General features: G+C 39.0%; 1 protein-coding gene across 39 annotated transcripts in view; it reads right to left on the bottom strand.

Annotated features, from left to right (window-relative positions):
• The window catches only part of PTPRD (protein tyrosine phosphatase receptor type D), a 2,878,718-nt gene that overhangs the window by 2,013,495 nt on the left and 847,664 nt on the right, over positions 1 to 17,559 (bottom strand). For all 39 annotated transcript variants that reach the window (XM_073572185.1, XM_073572197.1, XM_073572187.1 and 36 more), the window contains exon 4: positions 1,761 to 1,818. The gene's annotated coding sequence lies outside the window, so the exon portion shown is untranslated. The remainder of the gene's footprint in view (positions 1 to 1,760; positions 1,819 to 17,559) is intronic.

The raw sequence follows: 17,559 nt of genomic DNA, 5'->3' as shown, positions 1-17,559 counted from the left end.
GCGAGGACTATGCTGTACTTCGCCTTACCTCTGGAGCCATGCAAGGTATTAACCCCACACTGCATATACAATGAGACTTGGACTCAATCTAGGTTTTGGGGAAAAGATGTGCCCCGTGATATATCTGCCTCATTGGCACCCCAGACTGAACTGTGGACTGTGAACTGTGGTTCAGTCTTCAACACACTGGAGCAAATACCTGTGGTGAGGACAATAATTGCTTCCGTATATACACTCATGATCAAACACAGGTTAATGAGACGGTGTACCAAGATGGTGTTGAAGGCTGTAAAGCATCTATGGGTAAAATAATAAGGAAAGAAAGGGGTAAATGTACATCTGGTATAAGGGGAAAAAAATGAATAATACCTGGTGTGCCCATAAGCCCTTTCTTGGTTTATTTTTTTTTGCATGTAAAGACTTGTATGCAAATTTTGTTGTTTTGCTTAGTGTTTTATGTAGCCCTAAAAGTGCCAATATATGTATTACTTAAGCTACTGAATAATGTAAGTGTGAAAAAGGAATCTGAGGCTGAACCTTCTGTAGTGTATCATAGACCCCAGATAGCCATTGCTGATGGGGAAAGTTAGTGTCCACACTGAGGGTGGATGGGCGAAGCAGGTAGGAAGCCCCTTATGGGTACTAGACCCATGATATAGTAGCTCCTTTGTGGACATCAGCTGACCCTGTGGCAAAGGTTATACCATTTACAAAAGGGGGAAATTGATATAGAAGAGTTAATGGTTTGCCTTTCTATCCCTTTAATTGCCTTTAAGACTTCAATTGCCTTTTGCCTATTATCGCTAGAATTATTCTTATGCAGACTATTAGTCTCTGTTTCAAGGAAACTATACTTATTATCATATATATTCTCAATAATCAGCAGCAACATGCTCTGGGTACATTGTAAACAAGGTATGACCCTGAGGGGTAGAGAGCTACATGAGCCACATAGAATTACATTTGTTGTAAATGGTATAAAATATTGCCTTGTGTTGCATTACGTCAGATAAAGTGATCTGCCCACGGCCCGTGTGTGAGCAGTCTCTTTTGTCTCCAAGCGCTGGTAAATTAAGGGCGAAATTTCTAATCTGGACTCACTGGTCATCTAGCTTACCTGACTTTGGGTCAGAACGAAAAGCAGCTACGACAATTGTCAACGACTATCTAAGTGACCATACCGCCGTCCTTCCTGATGCTTCTGTACCGTTTAATTACTGGGTATCCAAGTTGCATAGTTCGCCCGACCTCTCCTTCTATGCCTTGGAGGTGCTGGTCTGCCCTGCTGCTAGTGTGATGTCAGAGCGTGTTTTCAGTGCCGGTGCGGCAATCATCACAGATACACGCACACGGTTGACTACAGAGAATGCAGACAGCTTCATTCTCACTTCCATATGACAATGCTGAAATCTGGAGAAAGTCAGAACAGCTCTTACTGTCTCACTTCTTCTGGATTTCAGTTGTATCAGAAGGAAATAAGAGTGAAGCGACCCCGTATCAGCTGCTTATTGACTTTCAGGGCTCACTTGACATTTGCAACATCATTCAAACCATGGGAGACCCATCGCTGATGATGATGGAACGGTGCCATCACCAGAGGTGAGTTCAGACTATTGTTATTGTAGACGGAGGAATATAGCAATTGAGGAGGGGTTCGTGTAGTGGACAGTACCTGTAAGTATACTAAGAGAATATGAGAATACAATGAACATGCTAGAGAAGGTGACACAGTTACAATGTGCTGCATATGAAATTCTTACCAAGAAATGAGGCCACGGTCTGGGAGGTTAAATATTGATGACTGCTCTGAAGGTTTCCCTGAAAAATATATGAAAACATAAACATTTAATTTCTCACTCGTTTTTACAATGCAGTTTACCACTAAGCTCAGATTTTCATATATAGAAATGTTCCTTTGTGTTAATACAATAAGCTTACTGTTTCCTTTTTAGAAATAACCTTAAGCTGAAATAATGTAAGTATAGACTATATTAACTAGAGCAACTGATTTCTACAGTGTCATCCAGAAAGAAAGCATCTAAAATCCAAAACACATGACAATAAGCACAAAAGGTATAATATACTAAGTGACAGAGCATTTCATTGCCTTTGGCGCACCTCCTGGGTGTAAATGAGGCACTGACTTAAGTTATTTCACCATCCTGTCACTGCTTTCTTGAGGCTAATTAAAGAAAATAATGTAGCAAATTCACTGTTTAACAGCTACTTTCCTGTAACAGCTAGTTTCTCCGACTAGCATATGTTAAGGGTATTCCACTGTGAAGCCAATATACTTGACAAGATTAAATACATTCATTTTTCCTTAGTGAGAATTGGCTGTTATGTTTACTGGTCTTTTTTTGCTTACCATACAGTATTAGAATTACAAATACAACAAAGCCCAATTCATTTTTGCAATATAATTGCATTAATTATCTGCATAAACAAGACGTTAAAATACAAAATGTGATGTGAGCTCTAGAAATCATTGTATAGACTAGAACTATAGCTGACAGAATTGATTAAATGCCAATAAAATTTACATTGATTATTTTACAAAAATTGGTGAACACATCGAACTTGAACAATTTGCGACTGACTTTACACAAATCACCAAAAATAGTCCCAGACATTTTACACGTTTCAGAAGTCTGCATTAGCAAGAAAAGTCTCATATGACCTCAGGCATGCCCGAGTTGGCCTCCCCATAAAGCCTTGCGGCTTTCAAGTCAAATGGTATAGTCCTCAATCAGAAGGGACTATCACAGCCTGCATAAAAGCAAAAGCAGGGATTGTAGAAGCTTTTATTGGTGAATCTGGATAACGAGAATATGACACAGCTCAAAGCACAGCATTAGAGGTAGGGAGAGAAAGCCACAAAACTGTTCAGATAATGTGTGAAACAACTTAACAGTAAAGACTGGTTAGCATTCATTTACCCACTTCCATATTTGTTGAGGTCATTTTAATATTACTTAGGATGCGTTTGCATAAAAAAGCTTGAAAGGGGATGTATACAGTCATTAGAGATGTCAGAATATTATACACGTCTTTTCAAGGCATTGGTAGTATTTGCGATTTGCCATGAGTTTAATTTAAAAAAAAATTGTGCAAATCTGACAAATTTGAATTTCGAAAGATTTTCAAATCACTAGAGTTCAATGAAAGGCAGTTACAGCTTTATATGACGTCACACTCTTTTTGTGCCACACTATCATCTGACCAGTAGAGTGTCAGGGAACCCTGAAATGCCCCACTGGCTTATTTGGTATGAGACTGGCCTACTTTGCTATGATTTTAAAAGACGTAGATCAATTTATTTACTTAGCTAATATATTTTTTTTAAAGTCCAATTCAGTAGCTAACCTACTCTCTTGCCCTGTTGTGTATCCTCTGCTGCATGTGCTGCTAAAGCTTAGACAAATTTTTAAAATCTAAAGAAGTTGTTCAGCATTACAAAAGCGTGGCTGTGGTACCTATTCATGGATTGTGTGTAATATTGTCCCTCAACTTAGTTAAAAAAGAGAAAGGATAAACTGCAATGCCATTGGACAACCTCTTTAATAACAGTTTGCTGTTATACTGTTAAAATATAATAACATATAAAATATAATAACAATAGCAATCACTACAGTAAGTAAAATGGCAATCACAGGCGTTGGCATCTAGTATTCCGGAACTAGCCACATTTCATTCACCTGCTTGACCTCTTAAAATATTAATTTCAAAGGTGAATAAAAAATAAAATATTAAGTTAACACTACAACAGGAAAGTGACATAAGGCGCACAGCAAAATCAAACACAAATAGATCTAAGGCCAAATTTCAAAAGAGGCATCCAAAACATTTGACATTAAGTGCTGGCGCCATATAGTTGGATTGTTCCAAGTTGGCTGCATATTCAAGTTGAATACTAGAAGAAACCAGCCAACCGACTCTTGACTCAGAATACACAGGATCAACTGGACAATTGCAAATTGCTAACTGAATTTTATGACATTTTTTGTAATTTCTGAATTTATAAGAGGAGGTTTAAAATATTTTATCAATCGATCACTTATCTATATTATCTATCTATTTATCTATGAGATGGGATCCAGACTTAGAGATGGGAAATTTTTTTAATATTCTACATGAATGTTACAAAAATTCCATTAACATGAAAATAATTTACATTTAGCGATCCACCAGAAATCCCGACAACGATACGACCTGGTCAGGATCGCTGGTGCATCACTAAATGATTGCTAGTGAGCTGCCAGACAGTAAAATCTCACAGCGATGTAGCAGCGATACAGCGATCGTTACTTACCTTTCAGACGAGGCGATCCTGACGTCCTCCCGTCCGCGTCCACGCGTCACTCGTCCACGCCAGCAGGAAGCCCGGCAGGAAGCGCCCGGCGAGAAATGGAGCTGCGCGATCTCGCGCAATCAGCGACAGACAGCGGGGGAGCCGGTCGGAGGTAAGTATCATACATAGTGATATCGCTAGCAATATCGCTGCTGCGTCACCAAATCGGTGATGCTTTAGCGATATTGCTAGCGATATCGCTATGTGTAAAACCCCCTCTAGTCAACCTTAGTTGACTAAAGGCAACTAAACCAACCTAGACATTCAACACCAATTATTAAATAAACACTCTAAAGTACCTAATTTTATTAATTATGTTAAAACCATCATTGCAAGACACTGGAAAGACATTGAACCTCCCTCTGTACTAGAATGGAAAAATTAACTCCACCTTATATACAATCTAAGAAAGACTAATTTATCCTGCACAAAGATTAAAAAATCTCTTGCATATTGGAATAAATATTTCAAAACTCACCCTTGTTTGGAACAACATTATAACTAATTACCATTATTATTTTGAGTATGTTTAAGCAAAGATAATTCTAAAAATATTTACAGCTCTGGCAAAAATTAAGAGGCCATTTTCAAATGTTCAGTTTGTCTGATTTTTCTCTTTATATGTATATTTTTGAGTAAAATGTAAGTTGTTCTTTTATTCTATAAACTTCTGACAGCATGTCTCCAAATTTCCAAGCACTAATATTTTTTTCTGACAAAGAAAAATGTTCAAAATTAAAAAAAACAGTGCTTTTAGACCTCAAATAATGCAAAGAAAACAAGTTCATAATCATTTAGAAACAACAATACTAATGTTTTAACTCAGGAAGAGTTCAGAAATCAATATTTTGTGGAATAACCATGATTTTTAAAAACAGCTTTCATGCGTGTTGGCATGCTTTCCACCAGTCTTTCACACTGCTTCTGACGCACAAATGTAAGCAGTTCCTCTTTGGTTGATGGCTTGTGACTATCCATCATCCTCTTGATTACATTCCAGAGGTTTACAATGGGATTCAGGTCTGGAAAATGGGCTGCCCATGACAGGGTTTTGATGTGGTGGTCTCTTAGTTTTTGCCAGAGCTGTATACCACAAATCTTCATATTAGATGACTGTGTTTCTCTCAAATATTCAAATAATGTCATCTCTTAACCTGGACTCCTGTCTCTCCCCAGTGATCCTCCATTTATATAACCCAATGTTCTCCCTTTCATTTCTACTACCAATCCCTGATATGATCATTTTGTTTTGCTATTATTTACTGTAGTTTCATTAAAATATTATTAAATTATTGAATATTAAAAAATAAAGACAATGCAAAAAAAACGGTTTACGCCATGATACAGATTTTTTGTAACTCCACACAATTTCAGCAAAATCTTACCTACCCAACATTTTGCTAAACCATGAAGGGCTGGCAAAAGATTAATAAGTGAAAACAAGAAAAATGCTCACCTCACTGCTGCTCACTGACCCCTCTTCCATCCTCAGTGTCTCTTCTTACTGTTGTCATGTGCTGAAACATTGGGAGTCTGCACACTAGGTTGAGACTTCCATTCATGGTCAGGCCTGGTACGCCCCTGCACATGCGATTCAGAAGGTCGCAACATTATGTCACAATCTTACGACATATCAATGGTTTTCAGTATCCAACAGCAGTAAGAAGATGTTACATACTCGATAGGAAAGAATGAGCAGTGGGGAAAGGCTGGAGAAGTGAGTGGTGAGGTATTATTTTTTCTACATCTTAGGTTTATTATGCTCCTTGCTACAATTGAATTTCCCTGTAAAATCCACGTAATTTAGAGAATTAAAATCTCAACAGATTCAATCATCTTTATTCACAATTCATTTTCATTATGAAGGCTGTTTTTCATGTATAGACCAATATTCATATAAGATATTGTATCAGTGTCTTGAAAATAATTGTCCCCTTCTCACTGTGATATCTCTCTATCTATCTATTATTGATCTATCTATCTCTCATCTATCTATCTATCTATCTATCCCATCTCTATCTATCTATCTATTTATCCCATATCTATCTATCTATCTATCTATTATTGATCTATCTCTCATCTATCTATCTATCTATCTATCTATTTATCCCATATCTATCTATCTATGTATCTACCTATCTATCTATCTATCTATCTAATCTATCTACAATATCTTTTCCTAAAGTCTTGTTTTCTATTTAACCATTTATCTACGTTACTTAGGCCTCATTCAGAGATATCCATGGTCTTCTCAGATAGCACACACACCTGTCACAGTTTATTAGACTATTCACATGTCTGTAATTTTTAGGAGACCAAGCAGTTCACAGAAAATAGTGGAGACATGTCAAATTTTGAGGAGATGGTTGGATCAAAATCAGCATTGCAAGTCTATGGATCCCTGAAAATATTTGACCACACTCAGATGTGCTATCCGTACGTGGTCCAATTTTCACAACCTGTCTTAATAGAACAAGGTGGAGAAACTTTTAATTTTTTCCTCCATGCATGAGAAAAACAAATGAAACTTGGACAACACTAATCAAAGTCTGATCACATGAATCGATCCATTATTCTCATGAGAAAAACAGACGTATAAATGAGATCTTATAATTATAATAGATGTTCCTTCCAATATTTGAATATACAAGATATATATTTGATATAATCTTAAGCCCCCGTTGCACACTGCGATATCGCTAGCAATATCGCTGTAAAGTCACCGATTTTGTGACGTAGCAGCGTTATTGCTAGTGATATTGCTGCATGTGGTACTTACCTCCGACCGGCTCCCCCGCTGGTTATCGCTGATCGCGCGAGAAGCTCCTGGACCATTCCTCGTCGGTCACTTCCTGCGGCGCTTCCTGCTGTGATGACGAGCGCCGCGTGGAGCCGGGCGGGAGGACGCAGGATCGCCCCGTCTGACAGGTAAGTAGCGATCCCCGTCCCCAGCGATGTCGTTGGTGAGATCTGCCTGTGTGGCAGCTCACTAGCGACCACTTAGCGATGTACCAGCGATCCTGACCGCGTCATATCGCTGGTCGGGATTGCTGGTACATCGCTAGGTGTAACGGTACCTTTAGTGTCTATTTGCCATGAACATGCATATATTCTTTTACTATTGGTATACAATTTGATATTGCACAATTTACACACTATAAATAGATGCTAATTTGAAAGGTTTATCTAGAAAGAGCATTCTATTCAGTGTCCTTCACATTTCTACAGTTAGCAAGCTGAGCCCATCTGTCATCTAGATGGAGCTCTGGCTCTGCACAATGTAAAAGTCTCAGCTCATTCATATAACCCTATATTATTATTGATAAACTGCAAAACAGAAACCACAATTATAATAATATTTTCTAGCATTACTGTTGGTGTTAAATTAGGAATCTAAAATAACAGACCTAAACACAGTCCAAGAGGGAAATGCATTGTATACTGCTATGTCTGTAAACAGGAGCAGTCAATATTAGTAAAGAGTAGTAGAATATATTTTACATTTCAGAAAACAGTGATATCTTTATTTTACATACTTATTAATACATACTTATTAATATTAGTGATGATCGAACGTGCTCAGATATCATGTAATCTGAGAATCTCAGGTGTTTTTGAGTAATTTTCTTGAGTCCCCGTGGCTGAATGATTTTGCTCTGTTAGACAGCCGCAACGCCTGCGGGGATTGCAGGTAATCTCCATATGCATTACCGCTGTCTAACAGCAGAAAATCATGCAGCCACGGGGACTCAAACATATTACACAAGAACACCGGAGATACTTGGATAACACCCAAGCATGCTCGGATAACACCTTATTCCAGCACGCTCGCTCATCACTAACAAATATAGATTGTAGATAGACAGATAACCAGATAACAAATAGATATGGAGATAGATAATAGATAGATAAAGATAGATGGATACAGATGGATAGACAGATACATAATTAATAGATATATGCTGTATTTTGCGGATTATAAGACGCACCCCAAATTTTGAGGAAAAAAAAACTTTTTTGTAAAATGGTGGTGCCTTTTTTAATCCATGTGTCTTATTGCTTAGCGGGGGGGGTGGCTGCAGTGAAGCGGGGTCCCAGGGTCGCTGCTGGAGGAGGAACAAGTGGAGCTTTGCTGCAAGCCGCAGGCTGCCATGAGGGGGTGATCCGATGTGGTGAAAATGGCTGCAGTGCTCTGCATTGCAGGGGGTTCCACCAGCATTTTGTGAAAGCCCGGAGCCCCCTGCATATTGATTACTGCAAGGCAGTGGCCTCCAGAAAAATGGCTGCAGGGGTGGCACATGCTCAGATTGAGATCTCGGCAACAAGATCTCGGATGCTGAGATCTCATCTCTCGAGATCTAGGGAGGAGATCTTGTTGCCGAGTTCTCAATCCGAACATGTGCCGCCCCTGGTGGCCATTTTCCTGGAGGCCACCACATCGCAGTAATGGATGTACAGAGGGCTCTAATAAAATGGCCATCGGGGGGCGGTGCGTGCTCAGATTGAGATCTCAACAATGAGATCTCGGGTGCCGACATGTCATCTCCTGAAATCTTGGGACAAGAGAGATCTTGTTGCCAAGATCTCAATCTGAGCATGCGCCGCCCCCCGGTGGGCATTTTCCAGGAGGCTACCACATTGCAGTAATGGATATGTGGGGAGCTCAAGGCTTTCACAAAATGCCGGTGAAGCCCCCCGCACCACAGAACACCGCAGCCATTTTTACCCACAGTGGCACACATCAGAACACCCCCTCTACCCAGGCTATGACCAGCAGCAATGTGCCACTCTTTCCTGCTACAGCAGCGACCCAGAGACCCTGCTCCACCGTGGCCGGTAAGGTATATCCGCATTTGGAGGAAAAAGTGCGTCTTATAATCTGAAAAATACATTAGATTATATATAGATAGATAATAGATAGACATAGATAGATATAAAGATATATTCATAATAGATATATAGATGATAGAAAGATCATAGAATCATAGAATCGTAGAGTTGGAAGGGACCTCCTGGGCCATCTGGTCCAACCCCCTGCTCAAAGCAGGATTCGCTAAATCATCCCAGTCAGATGTCTGTCCAGCCTCTGTTTGAAGACTTCCATTGAAGGAGAACTCACCACTTCTCGTGGCAGCCTGTTCCACTCATTGATCACTCTAACTGTCAAAAAGTTTTTTCTAATATCTAATCTGTGTCTCCTCCCATTCAGTTTCATCCCATTGCTTCTAGTCTTTCCTTGTGCAAATGAGAATAAAGTTGATCCTTCTACAATGGATAATAGATACAAAATCAAAAAAGAAGAAAAACAGCATCCTATAAAAACTCCAATTGGGTGCAAAGCTTCATAGGTACATAATAGTCCTTATAGTAGAAAAATAAGGAAGCAGCACACCATTCCTTTACTTCAAAAAGACTGTTTTAATGGCCTATTTGCGCTCAAATGGGCCATTGAAACCGTCTTTTTGCACTAAAGGAATGGTGTGCTGCATCCTTATTTTTCTAGATAATAGATAGATAGATAGATAGATAGATAGATACTAGATAGATGGATAGATAGATTAAAAATTGTTATAATTGTTCTGGCAGAAATTGGAAATGTTTTTATTATGTTAGAAAATACAATTTAGCTAATTTGTTTGCATATTTATCAAAGAAAACTACATGTGAACATACTAAAATACCCGTTATAAAGGTCTAGTGAGCAACAACTCAGTATATTTCATCAACTGCCAATCTACATAAAGCACTTGTGAAATCTAATATCTTGTTGATTTTGTCCATGTAACATGATTTAATAAATTAAAGTCAACATGATGTAAACATTAGCGACACAAGGGACCTTAAAGCACATTTAGATACTTCTTGCTGACATTTTAGACACGTAAATGGTAGTCTGCTGACAGCTCAAGCTCAAATTGAGTACAAAAAAAACAAAAAGACTGAGTGATAATGCCAGATAAAATAATCTTCCATCTGAGACATGTAATATTTCATCAGCATTTAACCAATGGCCATAATAAATAGCAGGAATTATTTCACTTTTTCAAAGTCTTTTAGTCTCAGATATCAAATCCAGCCAGTGAAAATATGGCAGATTTTAGACAACAGTTTCCGACTTTACCAATAGTTTGTGAAGAACTGATTTCTTAAGCTCATTTTATTTTACAAAAGTACATAGGTCATTCCATAATCAACTAACAAATAAAATTACACTCTGTAGCGCTATAGCATGCAGACATGAAATTTATGAAATTCGAATTGCCTTACTGCTCTAGAAAATAGGTTATAATGAATTTACTTAGGAAATAAATTGGCCAATTCATGAGTACCCAGCAAAGAGGATTGCCTTGTCATGGCTGCTAGGCACACAAGAATTAGCCAATTTATGCTCTAAATATGTTTTTTATGCTTTTTTCTAGAACAGTAATGCAATTCCATGTTTGCATGCTATAGCTTTACAGAGTACAACCTTATTTGTTAGTTACACATGGAGATGGCTACTCTTAGGCTGGGTTCATACTGTGTTAATGCAGTCCATTTAACGAATTGCGTTACACCGCGGCATAACGCGATGTAACGTAATCCGTTACCACAGCCATTCACTCCCATTAATGAGCGCATCGCTAATGCATGCCATAATCAGCATGCGCTAGTGATGTGCTGTCATTCAGTGATTGACCCTTGGACGCGGGCTACAGCATCCGAGGGTCCGTCACCGCTAGCGCAGATGAGGCATCTGCACTAGCGGTATAGCATAACGCGATCTCGCTATGCCATAGCGTTAACGCAGTCCATCAACGCTTTGCGTTCTCTTCTTACAGGTCACCTCTCCAGCCCCCTTGTTAGGCGTCGGGTTTCTGCGTCTGCTCTGCAGGAATCCAGAGCCTCACATTCTGCGGTCTCCTGCTGTCTATCTACTGCAGAGGAAATTACTTTGCAGCAGACCGCTCCAGTCATAAAGTCCCTCTGTGCTCCTACTGGGCATGCTCACGAGACGATCTCCCATTGGAGATCGGGAGTCATATGCTCAGGTCCTGTTTCTGATCTCATTGGTCCATCTCGGAGATCTGGAAGGTCCTGCACGGCTATAAAAAGCGCGCATGACCATTCGTCCATGCGCTAGTATAGTCTATACTTGCTATGTGTGAATGGTGATGGATGTATGATTCTGGTGACTGACTCATTAAGATTCCCCTCCCTCTGATATTACGCATGTAGATAGGGAATTAGTTCAGCAGTCAGTGCCAGTCAGTGGCAAGCCTTAGGCCACTGTGCACACCGCACCTCTACGCTAGCGTCTGACATTGCGCTTGCTTTCTAGCTTTGTCATTGAGCGGCAGTGTCCTACGCCGTGCTGCAATTGCAGCCCATCTTGGCGCTTGCAGTAGCGATGCCACACACATGGTAGGTCTAGATGGACGCAGTTCCTCTGTCTTAGGTCCTGCTCCTGTGACCAGATACCGTGTGTGATTTTACCTGAGGCCTGTGACACTAACAGGCTCAGCGTTTTTGTATGTTTATGTTGCGGCGCCTCTGTGTGTGAACAGAGCCTGCTCTGCGCACTTCGGATGAAGTTGAATCCATGCGCATCATACCGCCATATTGCTCGTCTGTCATTACCTAGCAGCGGTGTAACACCTACTGCACGGTGGACCCCGAGCGGCGAACGCACTTTATTATTTATTTTTATTTAGTGCGTTCTGCCGTTCCTAACACCCCTCCACTACTCACCACCAACTGTCTGGTCCTCTTTGAATCCTATGATCCCCTGTCATTTGTGCTGAAATGGTGGAGGGTCGTGGAGGTCATGGTGTCATGACATAAACCTTCCCAAGCATAATGAAAGCCGTAAATCCTGCCTTAGTTTGAGAGGGCCAGGGATTCTAGCTTAAGCCCTTTATGGTTATGAAATATGATACAGGTCAGCACCTTGGCTCAGTGGATAGCACTGCATCCTTGCAGCGCTGGAGTCCTGGGTTCGAATCCCACCAAGAACAACATCTGCAAGGAGTTTGTATGTTCTCCCCGTGTTTGCGTGGGTTTCCTCTGGGTACTCCGGTTTCCTCCCACATTTCAAAGACATACTGATAGGGAGTTTAGATCGTGAGCCCCATCGGGGACAGTGAAGATAATGTGTGCAAACTGTAAAGCGCTGCAGAATATGTTAGCGCTATATAAAAATAAAGATTATTATATCCAGCGGCTTCCATTTTGCTGAATCTGCTTCCAACCGAATGACTAAAAATCTGGCGAATTCAGATTTTTGTAAAATTCAAGTATATTTCAATTCCACTCAAATTTATACGCTTACCTCTACCCAGAAAATAAAAACGTTCAACATAATTTTAATTTATGGTGAAATTATTCTAACTGTCCAATTTACAAACGAACTAACAAATTCAAATTTTAGCTTATTTACTCATCGTTATCATTAAAGATAAGGGTAATAGCTCTTCCATGTACCTCCACAACAAGCTCCAAAAAAGCATGCTTTAATAATATCATAATAAAAATGAAACATAATATAAAACGTATTTAAATGTTAAGTGTCCTATTATGCTTAAAATATTACAAAACATGCTTTTAAATTTGTAATAATGTAATAAAAATATGTTAAACAATTCAGGATCTAAGATGTAATTATGGGTACAATCTTCATATTCTCATTCTGAATATTTTATATTTTGCCAGATTTCATAATATTTCCTAATTTCAGTCCCCAGTATGCTGATGGCAGCATCAAATAAATAATAAATGACACATAAAAGATAATAAGAATTGTCGTTTTCCAGACAACTCATAACTGACACTTTCTCTCAATCCACTAGTCTGTGCTATTGCTTAACTTTTGAAGCTGTGCTGCATTTCCTGAAGACTGTATGTACTTTGTTATACTTGACGTTATTTGTTATAGTGATATAATAGTTATTTATTTATGTGTTTATCTATTTTTTGCTAGATAAGTATTTTATTTAATTGGATTGTAACACAGTAACAATCATTTTCCTTGTTAGATACAGTAGATGCGTTAAGATCGAATATAAATTGGTGCAGAATTATCAATATCCACGTCCTACCCGTACAACAGTCACCAACTCCAACACAGAAAGAGTCTGCAGACAATTATACCTACCGTGTGATTATTCTTATTTTTTCATTAGAAAAGCATGCTTTAGTGTACATGACAGATGTGTGATTATGGGAATAATTATTGTGTTTTACATAAACTAAGAAACAAATGATTCATTTATTTTTCAACTGTTTCAGGATACTTTCTACCTTATGTTGTTAATTCGAGAAGCTACTAATGTGGAACTCATTAAATATTATATTAAACATACATTTTTCCTAATGATACATGTCGTAAAACTTCTCATTGCTATGCCAAAATTTCATTTTAATGGAGGTTTAGCTGCACTTCAAAGCATAGATTTAATAATTAATTCAAATGTAAGATAAAATGTATGGAGAAGGGATGATAAATATATTTGCTTTAGAAAAGGTCATTTCCTCAAGGCTGGATGAATGTAAAACTGTCATTTTAGAGATATCTGGATAAGTTACTAAGTAGAGTAGAATTTAACGGGTGTGTCAATCAAGGATGGCGCGTCCTGGGAGAAGGAATGACCTTTGTTGTATTCTGCACTATCCATGAATCTCAGTCCAGAGCTTCAGCTCCTGTAAGAGACAGGTGCACCCTGGTGATTACCTATTCACTAACTGGCACAGAAAATCAATTCCTGCCATGTCTCTATACAGGTGCATTACTGTTGTATTTGAAGTAGGGAAAAGTTTATTGTGAAAATACTTTAGCTAACAAGCTTAAAAAATATCCCCACTAATGTTTTGAAAACCAATTCAAGATCTCATCGACTCTAGAAGAAACTTTTTTTTAACCAATGCCTAATAAAAGAAACACCTAAGTAGAAGTTAGCTTGCAGGCAACTTCACCAAAGTCATCCATAGACTAAGATAGTTCTAATATTCAATTTTATTCTGCAGAATAAATTACTAAATTGATACAGTGACCTATAATCCAATTAAAACGTCACAGTACACCATTTCTTTAATGATAAGATAGTGATTTATTAGTTACTTGCAAGTAAAATATACATAAAATAACAAAACTCCACAAAAACATAATAACTCACTTGTATTAAAGCATATATTTAAATAATTTGACATTATCTTACAATATGAAACCATTTACAATTAATGTTAAAGACTCTGATTCATCAAGACTGAATATTCCCTTGCCAATCTTGGGAGCATGTTGAAGTCAGATGCTTCTGATTCATTAGGATGTGCATGCTTCTTAATGAATGTATGGTATGGCATACGGTGATAGGTGTCGAGTTCCCGCCACTGCACAGGGGGAATCTCAAGCCATGTCCTCTGTGGTCTCCCATTCTTATTCAGCCACAGAGGTTCCTGCTCAGCAGAGATGTCATCCCCAGCATCTTGCTCAGGCTAATGCGATGCACTTGGTTGCTGCCGCCCCAGGTTCAGCTATAGCATTCAGCATTAGTCAGCGGCGAGCAGACGCCCCTGGGACTATGTCCTGCTTTTCTCCATCTGAGCATGCCCGTGAGAGGACCGCTAATTGGTGGTCAGAGGTTCCACCAGCCCTAACATTTGGCTCCCCACAAATCTTACTCCAGTTGAGAATTAGAGTAAGATTTCTGGTGCAAGGAACACCACGGCTGGTCATGAATTAGTCAAGCTGTAGTCTCAAACCCTCATCAAACGCCATTCCTGCCCCAGCTACACCCTCTATGGCAAAGCTGGGGAAACTGGCATGAAACACTAAAAGTCACAAAACTTTTAAGCAGTGTTACATTGCACAAACATTGCATATCACAAGTCCTTTGATTTCTGTTGACCAAATGTTTTCGAAAACTAAACATGGGTATTCTTTTTTATACTCCATGTCAGACGTATTGGCCAAAAGCTTGGTGTCGAATGCAGACACTAAATTTAGTGCTTTTACAATTATATCAAAGCCTTAATCTGTACAGCATGCAGGGTTTTTTTCTTTTGTCATTCCAAAAAGTGGATACATTAGCTTAACCTAATCCATAACATTCTTAATCATAGGGGTCTATTGGATGTGATGACACGAGCATTGTGGCATCAGTAATAAATGAAAGTAGTTGTGGACATATCATAAATAAGAACCCAAAAAGTTAGTTAATAAGTTGATACAAACTAATTCAACTTTTTTGCTTCACTTATTCAATTATATAGGATGAGTTATGAAAAAAAATTGGTAAAAAGCTAGTGTGAACATTACGTGTATGTAAAAGTTTTACTTCAGCTTTCTGTTTCTGTAATGTTTGGAAAAGTATGTATGTTGTTCACCTCACAGTAATCTATGAAATGTTAAGCTTCTTATCACCTCCATTAGCTTAGAAATGCATGTACACTGCTTAATTATGAGGAAACAAGCATTTTTAGAATTCTTTGTTTCTTCATAATCATGCAGTATAATTGTAAGTAAATTTATATTTTGGTTTGCTTAAAAGATCATTGATCTCAACACTATATCGTATTGTGTAAAGAGAACCTGTGCTTCTGGGAACAATGGCAAACTATGAACAATTAATGTACTACTGATTACATATAATCTATTACTGATTGTTCTGTGTGCATAAGAAATGTGGTCTGCCTGTCTAAACAGGCTTTTAAATGACCTCCGAATAGCAAATAAGTTTTTGATCAATATCAGAGATAAGCAAACCTTTCAAGGTTCGGTTCTGTCCCTATGTTCACAGAACATTTTCGGGGAATGGTTTGATGAACATATGTGAACCCCATCGAATTCAATAGGAAGCAAAACCAAACATGTTGAAAACACCTTCAGAGGGGCCCAAAAGCTTTTAAAACAACTCAAATTTGGGGTAAACACCTGGAAAAGAGACATCAATTGATCCATAAATTGCACTATAAATGAATAATTAAGGTTCCCCTGTATTTTTGATAACCAACCAGGCAAACCTGACAGCTGCAGGCTGCAACCCTCAGCTGTCATCATTTGCAAGGCTGGTTATCAAGAATAGAGGGGTTCCCCGTGCTGTTTTTTTAATTATTTAAATAAATTATTGTTAAAAAATGGTATTAGCTCCCTCCCATTTGTTGACAACCACCCAAGCTAAAGCAGACAGCTGGGGGCTAGTATTCTCAGTCTGGTAAGTATCCATGGATATTGGGCATCCCAGCCTAAAAATAGCAGCCCCCAGCTGCCCAGAAATGCCAAATCTATTAGATCCTGACTCTGCCAGCTGAGGGTTGTCAGTTTTGCCTGGCTGGTTACCAAAAATACAGGGAAATCCCATGTCATTTTTTTTAAATGAATTTATTTAAAGTGCAGGCAGTGGCTGATGAATACTCCCATCAGCTGCCCAATATTGTCCCCTGCTAGCGCTGATCGCAGTGTGAGCAGAGGACAGTGATGTGAGCTGTCTTCACTTCAGTGTGCATGTGTACGGAACGTTTTGTGGCCAGTGCTTCTATCGGAAACAATGATGCTGATGTCTGAAAGAGTCCTTAGTGAACTCGATCATTTACCGAACTTTGGACAACTTTCGATGGGTTTTAGAGAAAAAGCTAGGGAATCCGAACACGAATCCAAATATGCAACTTTCATGCTGAATTTGATTTTTTGTGAATGTCATCCGCTTAATGCTGACTTTTATTTCCCATTGACTTGCATTGGGGTCGGGTTTCGGACGAAACTCCAACTTTTTTTGCCCTAGTTGGACCAGTTTCATCTGAAACAAATTTTGTTTCTTGAAACCCGATCCGAGCAAAGTCGCTCAACTCTAGTCGGAAGATCAGCAGCTGGCGCCGCAGATCTCCCGACGGTAGCGGTGGCATGCGTCATTCGAATTCCACGCCAATTCACGGCCAGACTGTGCCGGTCGCTGATTGGTCGCGGTCGGCCGGGCAAGACCAATCAGCGGCGTGGGATTTCCATTACAAATAGAAAGACAGACAGACAGAATATATATATATTTTTTTCTCCTCACACAGACATGTGTGTGTATATATATATATATTTCTCCTCATACAGACGTGTATATATATATATTTTTTTTTTTCTCCTCATACAGACGTATATATATATATATTTCTCCTCATACAGACGGGTATATATATTTCTCCTAATACAGACGAAGAAATAATACAGGAAGAAAACGCAAGGCTGA

The sequence above is a fragment of the Dendrobates tinctorius genome, unplaced genomic scaffold (assembly GCF_039654945.1).
Source record: "Dendrobates tinctorius isolate UK_male_01 unplaced genomic scaffold, ASM3965494v1 ptg000031l, whole genome shotgun sequence".
Classification (NCBI taxonomy): Eukaryota; Metazoa; Chordata; class Amphibia; order Anura; family Dendrobatidae; genus Dendrobates; species Dendrobates tinctorius.
This window is presented reverse-complemented; position numbering and strand designations above follow the sequence as displayed.